This window comes from Phodopus roborovskii, unplaced genomic scaffold (assembly GCF_943737965.1).
Source record: "Phodopus roborovskii unplaced genomic scaffold, PHOROB, whole genome shotgun sequence".
Taxonomy (NCBI): domain Eukaryota; kingdom Metazoa; phylum Chordata; class Mammalia; order Rodentia; family Cricetidae; genus Phodopus; species Phodopus roborovskii.
In genome coordinates, this window is record NW_026126417.1 from 1,125,212 (window position 1) to 1,135,524 (window position 10,313).

Below are 10,313 nucleotides of genomic sequence, written 5' to 3' on the forward strand. Positions count from 1 at the left end.
CAATGTCTCAAACTCGGGCTTTCTCACTCAGTCAGAACTCTCAGGCATTGTCTTGTCAGTCAGATAACTAAGCACTCAACTGTATTCTCTTAGCAACTTTTCTCCTAATTTAGCCTTTTATTCTACTCCACTTAGGAACTTTTAACTCCTATAAATTAAAACTACAGTTCAAGAAGAAAACTAAAACCATACATTCTAAATTCATAAAAAAAATATTTAGGAGGCTGGAGAGATGGCTCTGTGATAAAGAGCACTGTCAGCTCTTCCAGAGGACTTGAGATATATTCCAAGGCAGCTCACAACCATCTGTAACTCCAGTCCCAAAGGATCCACTTTCCTCTTCTGATTCCCAAGGGTACCAGACATATTGATAGCTGGAGTGGCCTTCTCCACAATACTATCTTCCAGAGTTTGGGTCAGAATCCACAGAGCAGTAAAGGAACTTAGGCTAGTTCTAACCTAAGGGTTTATGCAAAAGGCTCACATGAATGTTGTTCCAGTCATGTCTCTTCATTGTCCTGCCTCTATTCCAATTCTCCTGTCCTAATTCTAGTTACTCCTAGCTTCTTCTTCTCCTCCACTTCCTCCTTTTTTTCAGGAGGTTTGAAGGATAATAAAAATTACAGGTGTTATAACTCATTGGAAAAAAGCACATCCCTAGAGTACGCAATACGGAGCCAAGGCATTTACCATGGAAATAAAAAATATCAAGGTTTCAGGACTAACACAGTGATAAGATTGAGGGGGGGCACCGTGCCCGGTGACAAATTTTGAGATATAGATAGGTCTTTTGTCAGCTAGACTTGGCATGTGAAGAAATGGCATGATTTTCTTAGGGGGCTTTGTTTATTAACCTTGGTTAGACACTTGAATAGCTGTAAAATTTTAAACTTATACTTACCAAAGACTTTAGTCTAGTTTGAACTTGCTCTAAGGCAAAAATGAGCTAATTGTGTGCAGTTAGTCTATGCAAAAAGAACAAGATATGCTTTTAAGGATCTAAGTCCTCGTGGGGCAATAGATTTAGTTATGAAGCATATCCTAATATATTTTATATATATCAAAAATATTTTAATGAAAATCCATCTTCTTGACCATCCATAGATATATTTGTGTCCAATTGGTGGAATATTTTCTGGATATAAACACAAAAACAGTGGGAAAATACCCAAAGCTATTCTTAGAAAAGAGATGAATTGACTCATGAGAGGAAATATAGACATAGAGAAATGGTTATCTACAGCTAATGACCCAACAGCTGTGCCAAGTAATGCTCCCCACAGAAAATCACTTATCTGATAGTTCTTACCTGCTGTATACTCACATGAACTCTAACATAGTCACAAATGTGGTACATTCACATAAAACACCCACCTACATAAAAGAAAATAAATTAAAACTTAAATTAGTAAGCATTATATTGATATCCTGAGGCAGTAGTTATCTTGAAATATGTCAAAAGTTATGTCTGGTCCTTGTCCTCAAAAATTCTTACGTACATTTGAAAGAAACAACACAGGATATCTACTGTATTAAATGCTATTATAGTTAAGTACCTACAATTCCTCCATAAGCAGAGGTATAGAAATTTCATTTATAGAAACAAATGCAAGACTCATATTTGTGACACATGCTTATTTTTTCCAGTAGAAGTCCCCTAATGCTGTCTACGTTGACAGGACATAACCCCCAGGGTAACACAGAGATATATCAAAGAAAATTTAGTTCCTTGTTATCCAATACATATTAATTACAAAATGCCATGGAAAAAAAATTGAATGTAAACTCTCAGCTGGGGCCTTTCTGCCCTTTGCAACTCAGGGTATAACTGACTGAGACTTTAGACAACTGTGAAGACTGCGATTTCTGCTAATTTACAATCCCAAGGTCTATAAGGCTTTTGCCTCTTACAACCTTTTATGACCTGAAGTTTTGATTCAAGAATACATTGATTAGGAACCTTTGCTTTATGGAATAAAAAAAAAAAGTACAAATTCACACAATGAGTGGGTTAAATATTGAAAATAATTTTCTGGCTTCTCTGAGTGGGATCTGAAACTGTAGTACATGGCCTGTCTTGGGCACTGTTACACTGTTGTCCTCTCTGTCTTCACGTCCACATGATCAGCTTCATCTGTGTATCTCCTGGTGGCCAAGGACGTGTCTGAGGCTGTCTGCATTCTCACTGAAGTTTATTCAGAAAAATGTCCACATTTTATCTTGATTTTATCACTCAAATCTACATGACCATGGATAAAAATTTATAAATGCAGGCAGAGTCATATTTTTTAAGGGCAATACCTGTCATTGAAGAAACAAATACGTGAATAAAATTTGGGTGGCAGTGAGAAATGACATAGAAGGGAAGTTATTTTATATAGCTCAAGTTATCTTCCACCCCAACCCAGACGGAAAAGTTTCTTTTTACTGGAATTCTTTGTATAATCTTAACTGACACATAAAGCCCTGAAGGGAAGTATGACTATTCCCAACTGTTTTATAAGTAACACCAAAGTACTCACACTAAATGCACATTGTGATATACCCCTAGTGGCAAAACTCCATGTTGTGGGTTCTTTTCTGTTGTTATTATAAAACCTCTAACCCCAAATAACTTAATGAAGAAAGGTCTATTTCACTTCAAATCTTGATTATAGTTCCTTATGTGAGGCAAGTAAAGGAAGGAGGCCAAGCAACAGGTCACATCACTTCTGTAGTTAATGGACATGAGCAAGAATACACCCATGCAGCCTTTTCACATCCTGATAGCTTTAATCTGTTATATAATTCTGGAATTGTGCCTCCCGTAATAGGTGTATCTTCCTACATCAATTAAAAATCAAGACAGTGCTCTATGTACATGACCGCAGGCCAATCTGATCTAGAAAATGGATTCTTCTTTGACATTTTCTTCTTAGATGTTTTCCTATGTTATAGTAAGTTAATAGTTAAAAGAATCATCACAGTCTACCACCTTGGCATCTTGATATGCAACCCTGTCACTTTTAGAACCTAATGTTCTGTCCCCTATCCCCAAGTCTAACACAGGCTAACAATACATTAAAACTCCAAGGTTTCTTTAAAGTGATCCCCTCTAAATAAATAAATAAACAAACAGACAGATACATGCTTCTTAATGCTTCTTATTCTAAAAGGGAAATTCCAAGGTATGCCAAATGGAGAGTCACATTTAAGAAAAATCAAAATCCAATAGTGTAAATTTAAATTCTGTTCCTCAGTTTCCAATGTCAGAGACTCTTAATGCTAGTCTCCAGAGTACTTGGGCAGCTTCACCTATCCAGCTATACCACCTGTTGTATACACAGTCCCTCTCCTAGGAAAGCTCTGATCCTCATATATAGTTTTCATTGGTAGATGGCCCATGGTCCTGGCATTTCCAGTATCTTTGGATACTGGAGGCATAACTCATGGATAAATAAGAATCTGGGAAAACAAATAGGCTGATGGATGTTTATTCAGAGAAAAATCACTTACAACAGAAACAGATGACCACCAGCAGCTTCCTATCCCAAGGATGCCTCTGGATGCTAACTGTCTCCCATCAGGAAGCAAGATAAAACTGTTGAGGTCCCTGATCCCAGATCTAGTTCCCCCAGGTCATGTCCACACCTGTCCCCTCCCCCAATGGGTGTGGTCAGTGCAACAGGTGTGGGTGGGTGGATATCTCACTACATAACTCAGAGCCTCTGTTCAGGGATTTTGATACTAACACAATGCACCAAGGTGAAGCTACTCTGATCCACATAATGCTGAACTGTCCTACCTTATAAGCCATCACGACCAGAGCAATATATTTTCTCTTAAAAATGCTACATATCCATTATGTGAGATACTAAGTTTAACTAGCCTCCTTGAGTTTCCCAATCTGGTAGTTTTATGACAAAGTGATAAACAAAAATTGTAAAAATAATTTGAAGATTAAAAAATGGGGGTCTGTCCTTTAATCAAAAGAACTGACATTAGTGACTGTTCAAGAGTTTATACCTAGGCATCTTTACCAAGCAGTGACAATTGAACTATGTTCAGTTGGTGATATTTATGTTGGAAGAAAGCAGCTTGGGTTTTGAACTTTTTAATTCACCCAACAATCTTCTGACATGTGGAGTCTGTTACTTGGCTTAGATTAGCTTTCAGAAGCTGTGAGCACTGTGGGGTTCACACACTTGCCTGGATACCCTTTCCTTCATGGGGTACCTCAAATGAGCAAGCTGGGTGCTGGACTTCCATCCCTTTGCAGACTGAATGTTTCAATAGTCTTTATTTTTTTTTAAATTTATTTTATACAACAAAGTCCATTTAAATGAAAACAAACATTTATAGACAATATTTGGGAATTTGGGCGTTGTTCTTTCCAAACTACTTCCTGCTGGTAAGGGGCGCTGTCATGGGGGATTCGAAGAAGATTCAGAAATCCTGGCTGTAGTCTGTAAGGCTCCTTTGTCCAGCTGTTTTGAATGTAGGATCACCTCGTACTCTGTTTCAGGCAGTCTGGCTTGATCAAACCACATTAGTCTGGAAGGAATCCACATCTTTTCATTTTCTGTGGAAACAAAAATAGAAATCCTTTTCCCAAGTAACTTGTCCTTCAACTTAAATTTTGGAGTCCAAAGCATTTTTTTTAATTTAATTTATTATTTTACATGTGGATCCCAGTTCCCTCTTCCTCTCTCCCTCCCTCCTTCCTTCCCTCCCTCCCTCCTTCCCTCCCTTTTACCCTCTCTGCCCTCTCACATGCCCTCTAACCACCCTACCCTCCCATCCCCCCACCCCAATTCCATATGTAGGGGAATGCCATCCAGTTGGGGTCATGTAGATCTGACAGGTCATGTGAAGTAGGGACTAGGGCTTCTCTCCTGTCTCTAGATTAAGGCAGTTATCCCTCCATGGGGGATGTGTTCGCAAAGTCCTTTTGTGCACCAGGGATACATCCTGGCTCCACTCTCTGAGGCCCCTTAGACTGCTCAGTCCTTCTGGCTGAGACCCATATTCAGGGGGGCCTGAGTCAGTCCCATGCTGGCTTCCCAGCTATCAGTCTAATGCCAGTTAGCTCCTCCTTGTTCAGATAAGCTGTCTGTATGTGTTTCTGCAGCATGGTCTTGTCCTCTCCATCTGCATCTAGGTTCTAGTTCGACTCAATGTTTATGTATGGGTGTTTGATCCTGTTTTCAACAGGCATTAGTTGAGGGCTCCATGGATAAGTTAGTTGTTGATCTCACTCTCCGAGAAGGGCATTTATGATAGCCTTTCCACGGAAGCTCAAATTGTTAGTTGGGAGCAGTCTTGTAGTTCTCAATAGTCTTTAAACTCTTCCTCCCTTATGCTCCCAGGGGGAATTGCACTGATCAGATTTCTGTTCATCAAAAGGATGGAACAACAGTGGCTCTGTAAACAAGATGCTGGAAAGGGCGGCTTCTCCCAAGAGAAGCTATTATGAAGAACCTTAGTTCTCCAGTGCCCATCATGAATGAATCACTCCACTTCAGTTATTGTTTCTGTGGATTCCTCTTTCTCTTGTCTTTCTCCCCCACCCATTGTCAAGGGAATTTCAAATTGTATCTGACCTATTGATTATAAGAGACAGCCAAGTCCAATGGGCATGCAATACAATTTGCAAACTGGAGCTCAGAAAGAATGATTGGCCAGCTAATTGGGGGACATGAATTAGTAAACCATAATTTGAAATTTCTAGTGAATTAAAATAAATGTTTAAAAAGTGTTCTGACCCAGAGTTTAAAATTTAGATGATGTGTCTGAAGAAGCAGAGTGTTGCATAAACCACTCTGCAAATACAGATAATATTTTTATTAATAATATATATGAAATCTAACCTCTGTGAGTCCAGACATTATTTTGTGTATGCATGGTATCTTTTTTCTAGCATTTTTATATGAGAGTGTTGAAAAGTAGGAGGGCATTGCAGAAAAACCTGTCAATTCTCACCCCTTTGAAGCTCCAGGAAAAGACTGTGGGAGGTAAAGGATTAAATCACCTGGCAACATAGAGCATCTATCAGAGAAGGGTCTACTTGACTGCTGTATCTTTTACACTTTGCACAATATACAATACACAATTAGGCACAATACAGCCTAATATAACTGATATGCTGTAGTTCAAAATAGTGGATAATTCAATTCTACTTAATTCAACCAAATCTTTAACATATTCCATGTTAAAAATATGTTTAAGACTTGTTCCATGGGCTCAAGGAGTTAAGAATGCAATTGGAGGATCTTACAATTGAATTAGTTAAGAAAAGTGAGCGGTATGTCATGCATTTGAGTAAATACACATTTCATTTTATTTCTTTTGACATTATGTTAGATGATCAAGACATACATAGTTTGGGGGAAAGGAATATATAATAATAAAATGGAGATGAGCTTTCATACTGTGTTTTAGGCAACAGCTCCCTCCCAAACTCTGTGCTTCTGTTCTACAAGATAAGTAGAGAGACATAGAGGATTAGACATATAATGTGTGGCCACTCTTCAGTAACCACTATTGAACTTCAAAATGAGTTTAGTCATTAGCTTTGACAAATGAGGAGCCTTTTATTGATTTTTACACATGTCTATCATGGGATCTATTTAAAGAGAACAGTCAATTCTAAGAAAGATTATGTTAATCTTATTGGTTTGATGTCCTAATGGGACAGGGCAGAGCAGAGACAGGAAAAAAATAAATAAAATAAAATCCTAGAAACTAGCAACTATCTATATCATTTCCTGAAATCTATTCAAAAGGATTTGAAAAACCAAAATATCAAATATATTTGTCTTTTTCGTGAAACCTAAGAATATATTGGTAAACCACACCAGCAGTGTTAACTAACAGCTTGAGAAGTTCACGAAAAGGACATTGACAGGAGGGCTACAATTACTAATTTATTTGTCTTTTTATGGCTCAGTTAAGAGCATCTTAGGTAGTCTAGCACATGGCAGCCCGTCAAACTTCACAGGCTGGCTGTCAGGGTTTTGACTGACATGCAAGCAGTGTTTGCCCTTGCCATCAGTGGAGTGCACACAGGTAAGACAGCTTGTTGAGAATTTTTATTTCATGCTCCCAGGATTTGTGGCTGCACTTTCATTGAAAGTTCTGACAATGAAAAAAAATTCCCACTCCTGAAATTTCCAAGGTTTCTGCTGCATGCACTTCTCCAGTTCAGCAAGATCTTCCTCTGGGATTAGACAACTCTAGGGGCTTTGTTGATGTCTTCTGATCTCTAAGACAGCTGTTTAGTACATGGGAGACAATTTCATAGTTTTTGTTGTTGTTAACTTTGCTGGAAAGACATTCAGAAGAAAAAAATAAAACAAAGACTTGGCTGCGAAAAGACAGGGCAGGGCTCCAGGGAGGTGTTGTAATTTTGAACTGGTAAATGCCAAGTTTTGCCCTCCCGACTTCTTCCCTCTCTCTACTCAGAGACATCCATCAAGCTTTTCCTTTCCTAATGGTGTTTGATATCTGTTCTAGATATTCACCTCATTTCCCCCCACTAAAAACTGAGTCTTCTAGTCTAAAAACATTTTCAAAAATCTTGGGTCCTGGACTATTTGTGTTTGAATAAAGCTCTTTTTAATTATATAGGTTTTATAGACCAGTGTTCATACTGCCTAGTATATTTGGAAAAATGTTCACTATAATATGGCAGAAGATGTGTTAGCTTGATAAGGGTAACCTCCCAGTATTCTTCACAATTGCTGCACTTAAAAATTATGTCAGTTCATTATTCATAGATATTTTCCATAAACTATTTCTAAAGTGTGACTGAAGCTATCATATTTGGTTCCCCTTAGGTGTCCCCTACCTTTATCCAGATTTTTATATTATAATGTCTGAATTGTTGAATTGTAGCCAATCATGGTGGTATGTTCCTATAATCTCAGACATTGAAGAATTTGAGGCAGGAGGATAGGAAATTCAAGTCATCCTCAGCTTTGTTGCAAGTTCAAGACTGGCCTAGGCTACCTGAGAAGAACAATCCCAAATAGTAGTAGTAGTAGTAATGATGGTGGTGGTGGTGGTGGTAATAGTTAGAGGCAGAGAGGATAGGAAGCAAGAAGAGGAAATATTTTGAAAGTATGCTTTAGCAGTTAAGAGAGATGATTATTTCCTCAAAAGTTAAGTGGTACATGCTGAGGATAACTATGCAATATCTTATATTTGTTGAATTCATTATGCTGGGATATAACACATAACAAAAAAATGAAGTTAATTTCATAAAACAAGAACGTTTCTACTTTAAATATAGAAAGACTCATATTCATTTCATTCTCTCTCTCTCTCTCTTTTTTTTTTTTTTTTTTTTTTTTTTTTTTGCAATACAGGTATCACTTTTATTTGGAGTCCCGTGAGAAACCAGGAGTCATCTGAGATTTGGCTCCAGCGCAGTGATAGGCAAGGAAAGGTCAAGTTCCGTTCTGGTGAATCTGTTACTCCTCAGTCAAGACAGAAGAAGCCTTGAGAACAGAGGGTGGGCCTGATGCAGAGAACCCATGGGAGCCCCACAGCTTTTCCCTGGCATCAACAGCTTCATGTCCTTCAGGCTTTATGGACAGTCACTGGGCCTACTCTACTATCTGACCTACCTGTGTCCACTCACATGGGCTTAGAAACTTTGCTTTAATAAATAAATGCCTTTGACTCTGCCTTTGGTCTAGGGTAGACCAGATAGCTACTCCTCAGCTACTTAGCTTCTGCTATGAAGATAACATGAAAGCTGTTGTACAGAGAAGAGATTAAGATGGTGTAGTCTGCAAGGTGAAAGAAGCAGGCCATAAACATTACTCTCACATGCCCAGAGCATACAACACAAGAGATCATTTATAGTCTTGGAGATAGGACTGGATATCCTCAAAGCTATTATTACTGGAAGAGAACATGAAGAGGATACATCTGTGCTGTTAAAAAAAAATCTGGCTTTCTCTCCATTCCAACTTGAAGACCCACCATTGTATAGCCAAAGAAGCAACATGTTAAGCCCCAAGACAATGTCAGGTCAGTTGTTTCTCAACACAGACCATGGGTAAGATCCATCAGAAGTTACTCCTGGACATCTGAGGAGTCGGTGCCTATGGCATTGTTAAAGAAGTTCCTTGTACTGAGGGTGTCAGGGAAAGACACAATAAAGCCAGATGTTTCTGTTTTCTTAAGCAAAGTTACTAGTCCTTCTTTGAGCTCCACGGAGTTGGGATGCAGACCAGCCTGCAGCTTCCTGGAGTACAGGAGCAGCAGATAAGTCAGGCTGGGTGAGGGATCTCCAGGTGGGGCATTGACATGTTCTCCCTGCAGTCTACATGTTCAAAGTTATCCAAGGGCAGCTGCTGTGGATGGCTCAGGTAGGAGGAGGTCCAAGTACCCTGGATATGCAAAAGAATATGGTGTTTTTATCCAAAATACTGCTGGCAGCTTTGTAAAGCATCTGCTCACTGGTCAAAGGACTGATGTGCAGGTGGAGGCTGCTGGTAACCTGGCCTAACACAGAGGTCTGGTTGAGAACCTCGGCAGTCAGTTGTGTCACAGTGATGGGATAGAAGTTGCTGTTGAAAGTGTTCAAGATATTCCTTATGTTGAGTCACATATAAATTTCATCAAAAGTCACCATGGAGGAGCTGAGGCCTATAGGACACATGATAATGGATCGTGGATACAGCAAAAAGATGGTGAGGGTGAAAGTCAACAGGCAGATGATGACAGCCAGGAATAGGGAAAGCTTCGTGTATCTGGGCTTCAGCCTTTGGTCTCCATAAGGGATGAGGGCTTTCAGCTGCTTCTCTTGCTCTTAGGGAATCTCTCCATTGCCTTGGCAGGTAGGACAAATCACAAAGCTGGCACCAGCAGCCCTTGCATAAGGTACATGAGAGCATGGTGTCTTGCTGCTATCCATGCTAAAGTAGTTGGCAGGCTTGCTGGCAATGACTAGGTTATCATCTAGGACTGACTTGTCCTCATCCTGTTGAGAGGTTATCTGGGAGAATGTCAGCAAGATTTTTCACTGGTTTAGGTCTGGGATTCCAGGCTCTTCTCAGCTACAAGATTGGGTTTTCTGGAATGTCCCTTTGGGGTGAAGGGCTTCTAGGGTGGAGTGAGGTGACCCCCTGGGTGGGGTGATCACCTCCCTTCACTGGAAACCTGGGAGATTGAATGCATGCTAAGTGCAAGTGGGAAACAGGAATCATTGGCTTCCATGATCCAAGCTTCCCTTTCTACTAAGGGACTCTGTCAAGGGCCATCAGGTGGGCAAGGAAGAAAAAGATAGGACTTCATTGAGGAAGGATTTTAAAGCCCACCAC

The 10,313-nt window shown here is 39.6% G+C and overlaps 1 pseudogene; it reads right to left on the reverse strand.

Annotated features, from left to right (window-relative positions):
• Positions 1-9,260: 9,260 nt before the first annotated feature.
• On the reverse strand, positions 9,261-10,012 carry LOC127221697 (transmembrane protein 106A-like; annotated as a pseudogene).
• Positions 10,013-10,313: the final 301 nt, after the last annotated feature.